This window comes from Meriones unguiculatus, chromosome 9 (genome assembly GCF_030254825.1).
Source record: "Meriones unguiculatus strain TT.TT164.6M chromosome 9, Bangor_MerUng_6.1, whole genome shotgun sequence".
Lineage (NCBI taxonomy): Eukaryota > Metazoa > Chordata > Mammalia > Rodentia > Muridae > Meriones > Meriones unguiculatus.
This window is the reverse complement of record NC_083357.1, coordinates 59,476,692-59,493,949: the sequence shown is the minus strand read 5'-3', so window position 1 is coordinate 59,493,949 and position 17,258 is coordinate 59,476,692. Positions and strand designations below refer to the sequence as shown.

Sequence of the window (17,258 nt, the reverse complement as noted above, 5' to 3'; positions counted from 1 at the left end):
CATTTTCAGCTGGGTCCCTCTGGCCAGACAATGGCAGGAAGTCTTTCTCCTGTTGACCCCACAGTGGCCTTCCTTCTTCCTGTGCCCGTTTCTATCCCTTTCAGTTGCCCTGTCTCCTCTGCCCCCCAACACACTTCCCTGTGAGCTGAAAGTAGACCCTTTCCGAACCTTCTGTAACTCTGGCTCATGTGTTTTCCTTGTTTTGTGTGATCATTTTGACTCTTGGGTTCTAAACCCCATTCTGGAGCAGGCTAGGCTGAAGCAGGGAAGAGGTGACAGCCCAGGCACAAGCCTTTGGTCTCTTGTGCCTAACTTCGATGTGCAAGGCTCTCTGCCTGCTGTGCAACAGCTGCTGGGATTCCAGGGTCAGAGAGTAAACATCAACCACCCTCCGAGAGACTTGTCTGCTGTGCCTTCTAATACAATCAGAACTCCTGAGAAGTGTCCCAGCTCCCTCCCTCATCCTTCTTCTTGGATACCTTGAGACTTGTCGGATAAGACACCAGAAGCAGGCTCCTTAAGGGAGGAGGAAGAGTAGCATGCTCATAGCTCCATCATTAGGAACCGAGGACCCAAACAAGCAGAACAAAAACAATATCATGAGGATGAGGCAGGGGAGTAGCTCTCATCTCCGGCATCAAAATTTCATTTACTCTCACTCTTGACTCTTATTCATGAGGGAAAGGAGAGGTCAAATACAAGGGGGGGCCAGATCTTAGAGTAAAGAAACCCAGATTTACACCCAGCCCCAGCAAAAAGCATCCGTCAAACACTGAGTTTACTCTTGTGCTTTTTTACTTTTTAGGTGTCAAGAGCCTAATAAGAGCCTCGCATAGGACCAGACATTGAACAGACAACTTACAGAGATGTGAAATGGACTCCGATTTCAATAAGAAATCCCACAGGGAAGCAGATGCGCTGGGAAAATTTAAAGCTGTCAAACATTGTAAGGCCTAAAGTAGGGGTGCCTGGACTTAGGGCGGGTGTTACAGAGGAGAAGGGTCTGCTCCACAGGTCGGCCTTCCTGTGCTGTCGGAGCGAAGACAGACAGCCGAAAGTGTGAGCGCCCGAAGTTTAAGTAACTGGCGTCCAGGGTATGTGGTGATGGCCATTTGCCCACAGTCCTACAAAGAGTTTGTGGCAAAGTGGAGACTAGGAACAAGCTCCTCCCAATGGGTTCTAACAGCCTCTGTGCTGAGTAGCCCTGGCAAGTTAATGTGCTCAAGCACATCTGCTTATTTCGCCCCAGACAGGCTTGAGAATCCCTTGTGCTTCTCAGCTTCACTGATTTTTTTTTTTTTTGAGCCCAGGGAAAGCAGCATTCTGCAAACACTTTTCTCCTCACAGCGCATGGTGAGCGCCAGGCTCTCTGCAGAAGTCCCTTATGGTAAAAACAAAACAAAACGTAGCATTCATTCCAACAAACTTGCAGTCAACCCTAGCCCAGAAGCAAAATCCCACGCAGAGAATACGGTCCCTCGCTCCTCACAAATCCACATGGGAGGGACTGTGAGCTGGGCTTGCAGCTGTGTGGAGACCAGTCCCTGTTCAGCATGGGGCTCGCTGTAAATTCTACCTTAAAACTTGCCTTTAATTCCACTGAAACCCTGAATGTTTTCCTTGTGTACCTATTAATGACGAGAAGGAGAGTTTAAAAAAAAAGTGCAAAACAAAATAAAAAAGAAACGTAGAAAATGAGAGGAGGAGAGCGGAGAGAGGAGCTGTGTGGTAGAGTGCCAATTAACTCGTAGCCAATGACGTCTGTCCTTGGCTCGTTCTCCCTTGGCCATACTCTATAAAAACGCTGAATTTAAGAGTTCAATGAACCTTGATTCCTTGTCAGATTAACAAACTCCTCACCATCAGGCTGTAAAGTTTCTCATGCTCATGTCTCAGGGGCTGCAGGTTGAGTGAGGGCACAGAGAAAGTGCAGCCAAGCCCCGCCAGGGTCAACTGCCTTCTTAATTCTAAGACTACAGGTGGAGGCAGCACGGTCTGTCTCCCCATTTAGCTGAGCACACCGTGACGGGTAAAATTTACTCTCTGTCTTCTCTTCAAGCAGGTAAAGCCAGAACCAGGCTCTGAAAGGACATGTGCTTCTTTGGCATTTTTGTCCTCTGAACAGTTGGAAGTCTACTTCCTGGATCATGTCCCACAGCACAGGAGTCGTCAGTTACCCTGAACTTGGAAAAGAAAGCCGCATGTTGAGACTGTCATACCTCCCCCCAAACCCTTGTGTTACTCACATGTAAACAGTAGAGTGAAAAAGAGGTAAGTATCTGATGAGATGGCTGCCCCGTCAACTCTCTTTGTTATGATCGTTTGCCTCTGTTTGAACCAAACGCCCAGTGATTGCTGGTCGGAGCACAGCCAGGACATGCCTAAGTGGTTTGGCAGTGACATAGGCACTTATTCATTATCACAGTGATAGGAGTGGAGAAAGCAGAACTACGCCAACTTTCAGAGAAGGGGCCACATTTTTACATGTCTGTCCTGAGGAAATGCTAAGAAAAAAAATACACAATTTGATATGCTTCATAATACAAATTTGAACTTAATTTGAACAATAACAAGATAATTAATTTAAACATGGGCTATTTAGTTATATTCAGTCTCTGTCTCTCTGTCTCTCTCTGCCTCTCTGTCTCTCTTTTTTCTCTCTCTCTACGTAGCCCTGTCTGCACACTACCACATTCAGTTTATATTGTGTCTTAATCCAGAAAAGACATAAAATTCAGCCTCTGGAGAAAGATCATGCTTCTAGGGAGGGGTGTGTTATGAACATATGTATCCCACTGGCTTCATCCAGTTTACAGCCAGATAGTTCTTTTTGTTTACACTATTTTGCTCTTCGCTCATTTGATAAAGTCTAGGCATGGTTATCCAAGGCTAAACACCTGAAACTATGGCTCTTCTCATGCACTGTAGCTGTCAGGAGGCCATCAGATACAAAAAAGATGCTCTAGACTGTTATGTCAACACCGATGAAAATATATATTCAATTCCTGTGGTTCATTTTTCCCAATGACTTCTAATAGGGTATCACTTCTTCATTTACTGGTTTTCTAAGTATTGAAGATGTCTTTAGTTTCAGATTTTAGCCATGATAATTCACTTTGGTTCTTCCTCTTTGATTTATTCTCACCTACCTGTGTTGAGGATTGAACCCAGGGTCTTTTAAAATGCTAGCCAGTCACTCTACCACTGAGCTTCATCTTCAGCCCTTGGTCTTTGTAGATAGTCTCAGCATGTAGACCAGCCTGGCTTAGAACTGACTCTACACTTGGCCTCAAACTTATAATCCTTCTGATGCTATCTAACAAGCACTAGGGTGACAAGTATGAGCCACTCTAAGTGTGGGCCACTATGACGCTTTTCTACTTCAGCACACCCATAATTATATTTGGAAATTTGACACTAACTGCGTCCATTTTGTGAACATGGTCAGCACCAGTGTGATCTGAAAATGCACTGTGCATGCGTTTAAATCACAAAGATGGCAATATATTTGTTTCAACCAAAATAGGACCTGTGTAGCTCACACTTTCATCTAAATAGCTATCCTACTCTCCTGATACTTTTGATTGGCCCTTTGTGCGGCTGTGGTGCAGGGCAGGCTCCCTTGAAATGGTCTCCCTCTCTCTACCACCTGCCTCCATCAGTTTTTTTGTTTCTATAAGAGAACACTGGAATCTTACTGACTTATAAAGAATGTGTGTTTATGTTGACTCATGCTCTGAACAATAGGAAATCTAAGAGCATGAAGAATATTCTTGGCTTCTGGGGAGAACTTGGGCAGCTTCAGCTCACAAGGTGGATATAAAATGCAGAAGAAAACATGAGCATCAATGTCGCTTTTGAAGGATCTGTTCCTACGGGAATGTATCTGCTCCCGAAAGAACCAGCTGAACTCTGTAAGGAAGGCACCAACCCTTCTCAATGATCTCATCACTTGTTTCACTCTGTGTGTTGCTTAGTGTTTATTTTTTCCTCACTGTTCAAGGTTTATTTGGTGTGTTCATTGGTAGGATACTTAGATAGCTGGTTGCATCATTCATATGCAGATCTTATTTTACGTGATATTGCAATGTACACTACAGACATACATAATGCACAAGATAATATCCTTCAGAAGAGTTATGCACAAGATATGCATAATGGACTTACACACTGGAGCTAGGTTATGGCTAACTGGGAACTCGCTGGCCTAGGCATGTCTGGTGACAGCACAGTGACACAGCAGGCTCCCAGGATCATACACGGTTGGTAGGGTGTCCCAGAGACTGAACTGTCAAACTCACCAAGTTACCAATACACAAGTACCACACTGAGCATCAGGATAGAGCTGTAGGGGCTGAGGTCTACCCTGGACCACCTGAACACAATTGCACTGCCAAAGCTCAGATCAGGAGGAGACAGTGTGTGGTCTCCATAGAAACCCTGCTACAGCCTCAACAGTGAAGTGCTAGGACATGGGGAGACTTTAGAACTGCAGCTCTTTCTGGGTCCCACAGAGCATGTCTGCACTCTTCTTCAGGCAGCCCTCCTCTTCAGGAGTTAGTCACCTTCACAACATCTGAGATTCCATTTTGTCCCAGGACACAAAGGATGCTGGGAAGACATCATCCTTGATCCCACGGAGACCCTTAATCATAGTGGAAATAGGGTACACCCGCCCAGGATTCTTCATTATGCTCTTAGTCAAGACTGCCATAGAGAGGCCAAGGGCTAAGACGCATAACCTTTCAGTCTGATCACTTCATGGGCACTCAATCACCTGCTTGTGAACCTCCTTCCACTGATCTTTGTATGTGTCCGTGCCCAGTTCTGGGTTCAGATTCTTCAGAGAGACACTGGCAACATTATGCCACTCCACATGGGCACACTGGAGTCTCGTGCTCCCCTAGGACCCACCCATGACAGCTTAGTGGGTAAACTCTCAGCCTTTCTTCCATCAGGTAATAGAACTGAGTGGAATCCAGATCCAGATTGCAACCACTTTCAATGACTCTGTATTTGGAAAAATCAAGCCTCGTGGGTCAAGATATCCACTGGATTGGAAACAATGAGCAGCTTGCAGTTTGGACTGTACTTCATAATACTGGGAATGATGAACCTGATGATGTTCACGTTTTACTGGACCAAACTGAGTTGGCTCTCTGCCTCTTGCTGATGGGCTCCCTCTGTGATAATGACCAGTTTGGAGTTTGCAGTCACACTGTAGTTTTTGACCAGAGAAAATTTTTGACATTCTAAGGAAAATGTTGCCATGATGGAGATCCATCATCTCTCCCTTCAGTTTGTCTTCCATGACGTCAACAAGGGCAAATTCATCTGCCAAGTCCTTCATTAAGACACTGATGATACAAGCCATGCCAACAGCCTAACCCCAACAACTGTAATCTTGTTCTGGGGGACTTGCTCTTAAGAAGATTCACAATCAACTGGTCTTTGAGGGTTGCCATCTTGGAGTTTAACCTATTGGGACCATTAATGCATGATGGGGAACACGGGGCATGTAGCAGCATGGTTTGGGCTCATTGAGAGTGGCTCCAGCACTCCGCTTAGTTTTTGTCAACTTGACACAAGTTCAGGTCATTTAGGAAGAGGGAACCTCGACTGAGAAAAATGTCTCTACCACATTGGCATTGCAGGCAAGTCTGTAGGATGTTTTTCTCATTGACTGATGTCGGATGGCAATCTCTAAGGCAGATGGTCCTGGGCTGTATAATAAAGCAGACTGAGCAAGCCACTTGGAGCAAGCCAGTAACCAGAACTCCTCCATGGCCTCAGCCTCGGCTCCTGCCATGACTTCCCTGGAGGATGGGCTGTAAGCTGAGAGATAAAAGAAACACTTTCCACCTCATGCTGCTTTTTGGTCGTGGTGTTTACCACAGCAATAGGAAGCAAACTAGGTCAGAAACGGCACCAGGAAGTGGGCAGCTGCTTTGACAGGCTCGACCCTGTTGTTTTGGGAGGATTGTCGAGGTGTTTGGAACTCTGGGTTGGAAAAGCCACTAGTACTTAGAGCTTAACAAGCTGTTCTGTGGGAACCACGAAAATAATGCTCGAGAGCAGTGCAGATGATGGAGGCCGGGCTTGTGGTGTTTGCGTGGGAAGCAAAGACACCCTCAGGGCTGTTTATATGATTACTTTGAATTGGGAATCTGTGACTCTAGTCAGCTGGAGCTGGAGAAATTGCTTTGATTAACAAGAGAGCAATACTCCTGGAGTGAAACCTTTGCTTTACTGGACAATTGACGCTGGCTAGCCGGAGGTAAGTGCCATTCCAAGGAATCTGTTATTGGTTCTGCATAACATGAAATCATGTGCTAGAACTTCTCGCCATGATTCTGTTTTCCTCAAAATTCTGTTCATTCATTGTTTTTTTTTTTTTTTTTTTTTTTTTTTTTTTTTTTTTTTGGTGTTCAGAGAGGTTTTCTCTAAAGGGCTGGTGAAGGATTAGGACAATTCAGTTGTATTAACCTCTCCATGGTATAATTTTGAGGGGCACTGCCATACTGTCACATTTCTGTTCTAAAAATCAGAGAAAAGAGGCTCCTATGGCCTCCACACAAGTCTGTTGGTCCATTCTGGTTATCTAAGGTATTCAGTAAGAGCCTGACAAATAGCAGTTCTAGAGGAAGACAAACCAAGCCAGGATAATGCTGTGTTTTGTTTTTCTTTTCCTTTTTTTTTTTTTTTGAGTGTGGTTTGTCTCCTCTAAAACTCACACAGAAGTTTGATTGCATTCTGGCAAGACTGGGAGGTGGGACCTTTAAATGATTGTCAGGTAGTAGAGAGAGACCGATGCCTTTCTCCAGAATTGGTGTTAGCTCCTCTGACCCTTCCCTAGTGGCTGATGTTGACCATAGAGGAATCCCAACTGTCTTATTCAAGCCACCTTAACTCAGAACTGGTGGTTACTAATACGAGCTCTCAGCTACCTCTCCAGCACTGTGCCTGTCTTTCTGCCACCACACTCCCTACCACTAACCGGAAGCAAACCCCCAATGAAACACTTTCTTCATAAGTTGCCTTGGTTCTAGTGTCTCCTCACAGCAACAGGGCAGTAATTAAGACTCTAGATAGGCAGGAATCTAGGTATTCATAGAGCTGACAGAACAAATTTCTGAGTCATCTGTAGCTTCTTTTCTTCTAGAAGCCTCCATTTCCCTGTATTTATAGCGTTGTCTACACAGTCACTCATTCATTAGAGGCAAGGGGGAAGCCAACCACATTCGTGCTCTTGCAAGGCCCTATGGACCTTATCTGCCCCTGTCTGGCTGAGGAGTCCCCAGTGACACCAGCCACTGTTCATAACCCCTACGCTGCCAGAATTTGAAGGGACCTCCCTCCATGTTGCTTGGCTCTAGATGTGAGAAGGGGATCATAGCCCAGAAAGGGGTTCAACAGAGGACAGAGGCCATGTGCTGGCTCTTTGTGTTTCTGTCACTCACTGCCTATAGTGCAGGCACTCGCTGTTCCCAGTCACATCAGAACTGTCCCATCCAGTCCTCAATCATTGCAGCTGCCCAGCCATTTTATCACGGAAACCATTCAGATTGACAGAATAAATAACACCACAGGTGGTGGTGATGACAGTTGTCTCAAGGTACTCGTGGGTGTTGCTTAAAAACAAACAGTGTAAGTGAGTGATTTTAATAAAATCTGCTGGCACAGAAGCTATCTGTCTGTGTGAGGGATATTCTAAAGCTAGCAAACAGGCCAGGGGAAGCCCAGGACAGTGAGAGTGGTGGCCTGAGCCCTCTGCACAAGGCCATAAGACTTTGAGGAGATACAGAAAAAAAAATCAGTCATACCCAGAGTGCCCAGCCCTGCCCATCACACAGCGCACTCTCTACCTACGCTGCAGTCTTATTGCCTTATCTCAAGCCATCTTGGTTGAAATTGATCTTTTGGGAAAGCATACTCCTCTCTTCTTCCCTCCTTCATCCTTGGCACTCCTTCCTCCTCCCTGTTCCCTACTCCATCCAGCTCATTTCTTCTTCAGTCCCCCCCATTCCATCCTTTCCACACCCTCGTCCATCCTCTGAACTTCATTCTCCATCCCTCCTTCCACCATTGCCACTCCTTCCTGCTCCCCTTTTTCTGCTCCATTGTCCATTTTTCTTCCTTTATTCCCCTCCCTCTCCTTTCTCCTGTCCCCTTCTCCTCCCCTCCATTCATTCCTTCTCATTCATTATATCTCCCTCTCCTGTTTTCAACCCCTTCTCCCTCCTGTTTTCCTTCATTCCCCAAATGCAGAACACATGGAGGGTGCCTAGTTCTGAGCTAGAGACAGGAAGTCTCAAGAAAGGCACTTATGTTTCTGCAGGAACTAGAGGATGATGGGGGCTGAGAGGAAGGAGAAGATGTGAATATACAGTAGAGTACCCACATTACAGCCAAATCCCAAGCAGAGATTGCATAAGCAGAACTGAAAAGAACTTGGCCATCCTGAGAGGGGGCGAGGATGCCTGTTGAAATGACTCATCTGTGAGCTTGGGAGATGAAGGTCAAAAAATCTTCTTCCCATTGGCTCCGTGGGGATCTGGTTGAGGCAAATATTAAGAAAGTGTTCTACACCCTGGCTACTAGAATCACCTGGGAACACCCTGGGGCCTCCTGAGTCTGCAGTGTGTCAGAGCCCTTGAGACTCTGATGAGAGCGAGGGAGCTCGTCTTGAAGCCATGCCTGCAGAGTGGCCACACTGCCCTGCCCCTGCCGAGCCTGTGCACTGACCTCAGAGCTGACTGAGAGAGCAAGTTGAGGCCTAGCCAACATCTCTTACGTAGCACTAGGGCAGGAGGAAGTCTCTCCAGGCCTCCATACTCTGGTGAGAAGTGTCTGTTCCTTCCAGGGGACTTGATACAGAGAACCTCCCGGCCACAGCCACGGAGTGTTAGAACCCCTGAGGCATGCCTCCCTTAGAACCCCTGAGGCATGCCTGCTAGGCCAACGACCCTCAGAACTGGATGAGGCTGTGGGCTTTTTGTCTCAAGTAGCAAAACACTGCTGCAGGGGGGTCATCAGGTGAGCCAGGCAGCCCTGCCTTCAGAGGAAGCTGTCTGTTACTTAACAGCTGTTGTCACACAGAAGGAAGAAGAGGGAAGAAAGGATACCTGGTTGGGGGTGCCCCTCACCCTTCCTGCTGCTGCAGGAATACACTTGATTTTCCCTTTCAATGCTTGACGTCTTTTACCAAAACCTCAAGTCTTTACTGTCTGCTAAATTCCCTGGCCTCTGCCAAACGTCGAGTATAAAAATCTTTCCCAAGCTGCCTGTCATGGAGCTTTTGATCACAGTGTGGTGATTCTCATCACCACACCAAGCCAATGCCCCCCCCCCCCCCACACATCAGGCTTTTTTAGGCTATAAACAGCTCATAGTGACAAAGACAAGTAAACCTCCCAGAGCTGCCCAGGCTAGGCCATGGTCTCTGAGGAAGCAGAAAGGCTGGGTCGATCCTCAGTGCCATGGGGTCACTTTGAGGACCATGGTTTCTTGTTCTCCTAACCCTAGCAGGCACTGACCTCTCCTTCTGGCAGAAAGTCAGCCTCCTTCTTGGAAACTTGATTATGGTTCCTGCACAGTCCATGAAGAGGAGGCACTGAGTAATAAGTCTAGGAGTGTTTTCCTAGGGCGTAGACATCAGTGGGTAGGGACCTCTTCGTAGTGACACTCTGCCTCTGGTTCTTATGTGGTCCTGGGCTGAGAGTGAGGCAGTAAGACAGGGCATTTGTCCTTGATTTTGGACTAGATGGTGACCAGGGGTGTAAGGAAAGGAACAGTCATAGCCTGAGCCGCACCCACTGTCCTGACACTGACAGCCTTCTCTGCTTCCCTTCCCTCAGTCTCCCACCACAGAGCAGAAGCAGCTCACACAGACAAGGGCAGGCCAATGTCTGTTTCAGCATAGTTTGTCATATAGGGAACCTATGGTTCTAGAGGCAGTGACTCCATTTGACTCTTCATGGCTGTCACCTTGTTCCCCTACAATAAAATTTCTGCCTTCAGTGTCGAGCTAAAAGAACCTCTAATAATAGGGTTGAGTGTTAGAACCATTGGAAACGCCCCCTCCCCCGCTGAAGAAGGAGAGAGTTCGCCCCAGAGATGCCCTGGGCTCTGGTGTGTTCCTGTGGGAGTGGGAAGATTGCCACATCTCCCAGCTCATTCAGGCTTGCTGAGGAACGCTGGTTTAGACAAGGCAAGGAGCCAAGTGTAAACTTGAAGGTCCCTCACGGGTGTCAAGGCGCACAATAAAAGTCTCCCATCCCTGGGCTACAACAGCTGGCAGTGAGGCCTTCCTGACAGCTGGAAGCAAGAACCCTAAAGGCTGCTGGGACAATCTCCCTTAATTCATGGGACTTTCTAGACATTTGCATCGTTCTCTGAGCTAGGCTACTTCCCTAAGATGGAAACGTGACTCAAAGCTCTAAGTGGAACCTTCTTCAGCTCAGACTGAAGACTTTCGCCAGGGGCAGTTCTACCTCTGGCTGGAAGATGCGCTGGGGGCCCAAGTTAATCCTCCTCCCTTTCTTCCTCATCCACCAAACCTTGCTTTTATTTTTGCTTTGTTAATTTGGAAGATAGCATACAAGGTGGCCGATTTCTTCACAGCACTTTCACATTTGAGTCATCTTGCTGTTTTAGCTCACTGCCCCGACTCCACCACTACCCCCACCCTAGCCTGGCTCCCTCTGGCTGGTTCTCTTCCCTCCCATAAACGGGCATCTCATCTACCTTCATGCCACATGCATTCTATTACCTTCTCTCTTCCTGTCTTACAGGTGTTTGGTGTTGCAATTCGAGGTGGCTATGTGACAAAGTTTCAGTTAACTGGACACATGCATGGACTTTCTGGAAACAATTTGCTGCCTTTCCCTTTCCCAGTTTCCAACTTATTTTCTCCCTGCTTTGGACCCACATAATGGACTCTGGTGGTACAGCAGCTACTTTGTGATCATGAGGCGAGCTTACTAAAGAAGTTGACAGAAACTTATTGTATTGCAAAGCCTTACACCGTCCACTCTAATGATGTCATCTTTTTATTCTTTTCTTCAAAACCTGTGCTCAGCATTCTGAGCACATCATTTTAGTCATTTATTCTGGAAAGAAATAAAAACATTTTTTTAATTGAGTATTTACCTCATGCTAGGTACCTTCTAGGTGAGATGTAAGCTTCATCTAATAGAGCTTACTTTCTAACAGAGAAGGGAAATCTAAAGCATCAAGTCAAGAAAATAAGAAAATAAAGCAAGAGTGGAGTTTTGAAGGTTCAAGGGGGTGGGGGTAATTGGCTACTAGTTTAAAGGAGTCTAGGGGAATTATGATTGGAACAGCAACACCTGAAATCAAGGGAGATGAGGGAGCCAGCTTGCAGTATTTAGGGGAGATCAGTTTGGGAATGAGAACAGCAAGTTCAAGGGCCCTGGGGCAAGAAAACACCTGGGAAATTTAAAGAATAGGGGACAGGAAGACAGAGAGAGATGGAGAGGGAGGGGAAAAGACTTCTGAAATTCAATGGAGAGAAGATGAAGACTCACGGGATAGAGGACAGTTCAGTTTGTTCAAGATTGTATATCGAAGTTATACTTCATAAGACAAACAAAAAGCTTTAAAACCAGGATACTAACTCATTGGGTTTTCATGGAGAGAGCCCCAGGCAGGCATGGATGGCTGCTATGCTCACTGGCCAGGCATTATTCAGCATTCTGGCCATGCTTTCCTACTTGCTGCAAAAGAATGTGAATTAATTTGACTGAATGAAAGGCTAATTAAAATGTAACCCAAAGGCCCTTCATGTAGGGGGTACGGGGAGGACTGAGCAAGATCTTCATGAAGAACCATAGCCTAAAGGGCTCTTTCTGATTTCTTTGCATTTTCATTTGACTGAAGAACAAATGCCCCACCCCACCCCTGCCCTTCTTCCCTCCTGCCCCCCTTATAGCATCAGGATGTAAAACTTATTCCAGACCACCTTGGAAGGCTTGCAGTTTTATCTGTCTATTTAAAGTCCATCTCAAAACACCTTAATGGTTGGCAGAGTGTGGAAGGAATAGAAGCCAGACTCTTGCCTTTGTCCCCACTGAACCCTGTAAAACTCTCTCCTTCTACAAAAGGCCTGTTTCAGCCTTTCATTATTCCCAAGCTTGTGCCTTTCATTATTTCCAAGTTTGTGAAATCTCACTTTTGGGCAAACTCCACATGTGGCCTCAGGATACACTCTGCCCTGTAGGTGCCTATGTCTCTCTGGGGGCAGTGGCAGAGGGGAGGGGAAGGTGTCAGCTTTCATCAACTCTATGGCTGTGCCCAGGCCTTCTGAGGCATTCTTTCTGTAAAGGGTATTTTGCTCCAAATATACTGGGAATGTTTAAAAAACAATGAGGTTTAGAAATAACAAAAGGCAGATGTTGACTTGTTTTGTGAAAAATGGAATCAGAAAATGAGGCACCCATGGCCCCTGCAGATGTAATTTGAGGCAGAAATACTTCATGTTGGCTCCCAGCCCTGCTGGTGCCCAAGACACTCCTTGGGATTGAGTTAGGAGCCGTGCCATGGGCCATGCAAAACACAGTGTCATCTGATCCATTTCAGGACGTGTGTGTGTGTGTGTGTGTGTGTGTGTGTGTGTGTGTTTTATTTTTCTCCAACTTTACTCCCAAATAGTCACACGTACACAAATCCCAGGTGGCAGGAATGAGGTCACTTCAAAGACGGCTTCAGCAGAGTCATTTTTACAATGTTGCTAAAGTTTATCTTTTCTTGTCTAGATCTTGGACAAGCCCTCAGCAAAGTAAGCTCTCAGTTTCCCTCTTTTTTGGGGGACCTGTACTGTTGGATGTTGTGACACAACAGGTATTTCCAGGTTTCTCCCCTCTCTGTCTTGCCTGGACCATGGTGTGGAGGAAAGCTTTCCTCCAGGAAAAACAGAATAACCTGTAGTTGATGGGAACAGCAGGACGGGTGAGACCGTGGACCCAAAGGACCATGGGAGAGGTAGGTTACTGAGCTGTTTAAATGATGCCCTTCTGCCGGCAACCCCCACCCCCACGGCTTGATGTTTTTCTGAGCTGGAATCTTTATGGTACAAGGCAACCCTTAGGGTGAATCAGCCACGGGTGTGTGAGGAGAGAATGGGATAAAGGGAATGTCTGTGTGTGAGAAGGTGGAGGGCAGAGCGTGAGCTTTGTGTGTACAGGTGTCAGTGCCTGGTGAAGTCCTCTGGAGTAACTGTGCATGTCTTACTTAAGAGCCCTGGCTAAGAAGTCTACGCACCATCCACGACACTCCCCCATTCCAGGGGAGATGCCGCCACACTATCTCCTAAGATAGATGGGTGACACCGGTGCAACTCAGCGAAGAAGATGCTGCCGATGACACGAGCTGAGTGGGCAGTTCATCTTGTCTTTTTCTTTCCCCCGGTAGTGGATGTGACTGAGTGTGAGCTTTAGGTAGGGTGGGCTAGGTTAGGAATCCAGCGGTGCTGTTCCTCACCATGAAGATGTGTGATTGACTAGATGTCCCCAGGTCCCAATTTCATAAATACTGCCGAATAACGTCCAACTCACAGGGAGACGGAGAATCCTTCCACAGCATTGCCTGCCAAATAAATACAGCCCTCCGGACAGATTAAACAAAGATGGGGAAAATTCTTTCCATATGTTCAGGTGAATAATTGACAAGTTTCAAATTGCCCTCTAATTTGCCAACAGAGATTTCAGCCTCACGGCCTTTGGTGTGATGAGGTCGCTTAAGACGCTGCAGCTGTACAGGAGGCCTTGAGTGTCTTCTCCTCGGAACCTCGGGAGGGCTGCACACTCCTTAGACACACGGGGACCTTTCCTGCCAGCCATTTAACAGACCTGGACCATCAAGCTGGGGAACAGTGCTGGAGCTGCTTCAGGCTCCCCGGGTTTGTCAGCTCAGGACCCACCATGCCATGCCATGCCTTGGGCGGCCCAGCACAGGACAGAGGCATCTCTGGGGCAAACAGAAAGCGAAGGTGCCTGGTTTCCTCGGTCCCAGCGGAGCAGCAGCTAGTCTGAACTAATAGGTGAGGGAGCCCTTGCTCTCACATCAAGAGGCATCCCTGGGCTGTCAAAGCAAATGGACTTAGGAGGCAGAAGCAAGTTCAAGTTCTGCAGCTGCTCCTAGGATGTAAAGATATAGGGAGAGAAGGAGGAGGAACGTTCTGTATTGTCTTCATTTCCGCAATATAACGCCATTCTGGAATGCTTCCAGAGTCTACAAGGCTCTACTTTGCGTCCCAGGCCTTGAGGGTTAGCACCTCACCTCTAATGCAGCAATCAGAGACACTAGTTGAGAATTAGATTTGAACTCAGATTCACATGTGGAGGGTTTAAGAAGAACTGCCTAAAACACAAGAAAGAAAGGAGGGAAGAAAGCAGAAGTTGATGGAGGAGTAAGTTAGCTTCGAATGTAGCTGCAGTAAAAAGAATTCACAATCTATTCCCACAGGGTTCTCTGGAGGAGGGAGAGCCACCATGTCATGGCAATTGATGTGTCCACTCTGCAGCTTTTGCAGGTGAGGGCTGCTTCCAGAGAGAAGCCATCCTTGGGATGTGACAGCTCCTGTCTATCAAAGGCAATTTCCAGATAGAGAAGCCACTGTCCTCGCAGCTGGGAGGATGAACCTAGGTCATGAACGGTCAGTGTGGATGGTCTACCACAGATTCCAGAGGCTGTGGTGGAGCCCCCAGGAGCTGCTTGGTTTACTCGCTTGTGCTCTGTTTCCCCTGTCTGCGTTGCATTCAGGCTCATTCTTCCTTCGTTCACTTCTTCCTTCCTTCTTGGGAATAAATCTATACAAAAGAAAAGCTGGCGAATGGAATTTGGCCTCTGCCGATGCTGTTGATCTAAAATCTACAGACTCATGGTTCGGCTTCCCCACCACGCAGCCTAGCTTCCCTTCAGGGTTAGCTTAAGTGATTCAGTAATGGGGTGATGAGGTCAGCAGGCTTTTCTCGGCCCATCGCTGTACTTCTGTACGTGTCTGCTTATTGTCAGTATTACTCAGGCCTACTACAAGATGTCAACACAAGTACGAGGTTGCGTCTTTTGTGTAACAAGTCCTTATATCCTCCTGCTCATCAGGGACCACTATTATTACCTAGATGGTGATCCGTTTCTTTGAATTCTGGTCTTCTAATCTGACGAGCAGTGAAGACTAAAGCTGTGGAAATAAGAAACAGAAATTCCCCCAAACAGGTCACTGGGAATGAGGAACTCAGACTACTCTTCTATCTAACCTATACTTTCCAGGTATTTGTTCCACTGGGGCTATGTGCTGCTTGGTTTCCAAGGTACAGTGTCTTGGCAAACATTGTTATCCAACACCTTTCTTCTCCTCTGTCACCTAGTAGTTAGGGGCTCACTGTGTAGCCACATAGGAGCATGGTGGAGACAACAGTGCCAAGAGTGACCGTGAGGTACAGGCCATTGGGTCCACATGTCAGTGGGGCCTGAGGCAGCCACACCACTTTTTTTTTTTTTTTTTGTCAATAGATGCTGCTGGGTCACCATATATCTGACCTGAAGGATTGGACAGACCCCACAGTCAGGCCCAGCCATGCTCTAGGACCCGACTTTCTTATAAGAGGATGAATTGCAGCTGCTTTTTCAAATAAAGTAACTTTTTAAAAGGTTTACTCGTCTTTATTATTTAGTGTGCATAAGTATCTCCCTGCACCTGTGCATGTGTGTGCACCACATGCAGGCCTAATGCTCTCAGCAGCCAATAGAGAGTGTCAGGTGCCCTGGAACTGGAGTTAAAGATGTTTGTGAAGGGGTGCTATGTGGGTGCTAGATATCAGACTCAGATTCTCTGCAAGAGTAGCCAGTGATCTTAACTACTGAGCTACCACTCCAGCCCTCAAGTGTAACATTTATAAAGCTCATGTGTATTACTCAGGGTTCTCTAGAGTGTACACACACGCACGCGCACATGCGCACGCACACACACACAATTTATTGGAATGACTTACAGGCTGCGTTCCGACTAATACGACAATAGGTATCTGTGCATAGAAAGTCCAAGAACCTGGTAGTTGCTCTGTCCACAAGGCTGGATGTTTCGGCTGGTCTTCAGGATATGCTGGAATCCCCAAAGAAGGAGGCTCCAGTGCCAGTGAAGGAATGGAAATGCTAGCATGGTGAGGGCAGGCAGGTAAAGAAAAAGAGCATCCTTCTTCCACGTCCTTATTGAGGTTTCCAGCAGAAGGCGTGGCCCACATTAAAGGTGTGTCTTCCCACCTCAAGATCCAGTTCAGAGGTGTGTCTTCTAACCTCGAAGGTCTGGACTGGAAGTGGATTCACCCACTTCAAACCAGGCAGAAAGCCTCTCACAGGTGTGCCCTCCATTTCTGGATTGTAGTTCATTCTGGATATAATCAAGTTGACAAACACCCGAGAATAGCCATCACACTGTGTAACCTTTTATAACAGATTTCCAGATTATCTGCAGGTAATTTTGAAAAAAGCTATCTGGAATTCTTGTTGAAGCTCCGTCTTCCCAGGACCACTGGGGCAGGGTATCCAGGGGAATGCCATGGAGAGAGAGCTGGACCCTTACCCAGTCATTATGATCATTCACTTCAGAGAAGATAGAAAATCAAGCCCCTTTCTGCAGCAGCTCTTTGGCCAGTACTACAATACCTTACCAGGGGCCTTCAGACCTTTCACCTACAGCAACTGCCCAAATGACCTCCTCTACCTGTAAGAGATTGGATATCTAGGAAGTGGCAGTTAAATAGACATCACTAGTCAAACAGTGAAACTGCTAATGGCAGAATTTTGTGTTGTTGTTGTTTCAATCAAAGTGGTAAGAGAAAGCTAAGGGAAGAGACTGAAAACAAGGAGCCAAAACACTCCAGGTTTTGAGCTCCGTATTGGCCACCATTAATTTGTTGTTCTTTCCTTTAGTTCAGGGTTCTTAGAAATCCCTCTGGCTTTTCGCCCTCCTGAGAAATAATCTATGGAACATGTGCTCTGATGAGCTATTTCCTTTGTCTCAGAGGCAGAAGGAAGTGTGGCATGAGAGTAATAAATGACTATACTGTACAATTACTTAAATATGAGTCTTCAGCAAAAGTGAAATGACTTGAGGCTTCTTAACAAATACCAGCTTTAAGCTCAGCAAATAATGGCTTGTGTCAAATTTTTTTATTAGCATGGGTAATTTGTTCTTAACTAGACATATTTTATACTCGAAGTCATGTTTTACTAGAACTACA

General features: G+C 46.6%; 1 long non-coding RNA gene and 1 pseudogene across 1 annotated transcript; one reads left to right on the top strand and one right to left on the bottom strand.

Moving 5' to 3' along the window:
- Positions 1–4,483: 4,483 nt before the first annotated feature.
- On the bottom strand, positions 4,484–5,465 carry LOC110555231 (L-lactate dehydrogenase A chain-like; annotated as a pseudogene).
- A 510-nt stretch (positions 5,466–5,975) lies between these two features.
- On the top strand, positions 5,976–15,641 carry LOC132656484 (uncharacterized). Its single transcript, XR_009594226.1, has 5 exons — positions 5,976–6,277; positions 12,777–13,002; positions 13,719–14,059; positions 14,485–14,551; positions 15,532–15,641. It is a non-coding gene; the product is annotated as an uncharacterized LOC132656484 (long non-coding RNA).
- The last annotated feature ends 1,617 nt before the right edge of the window (positions 15,642–17,258 follow it).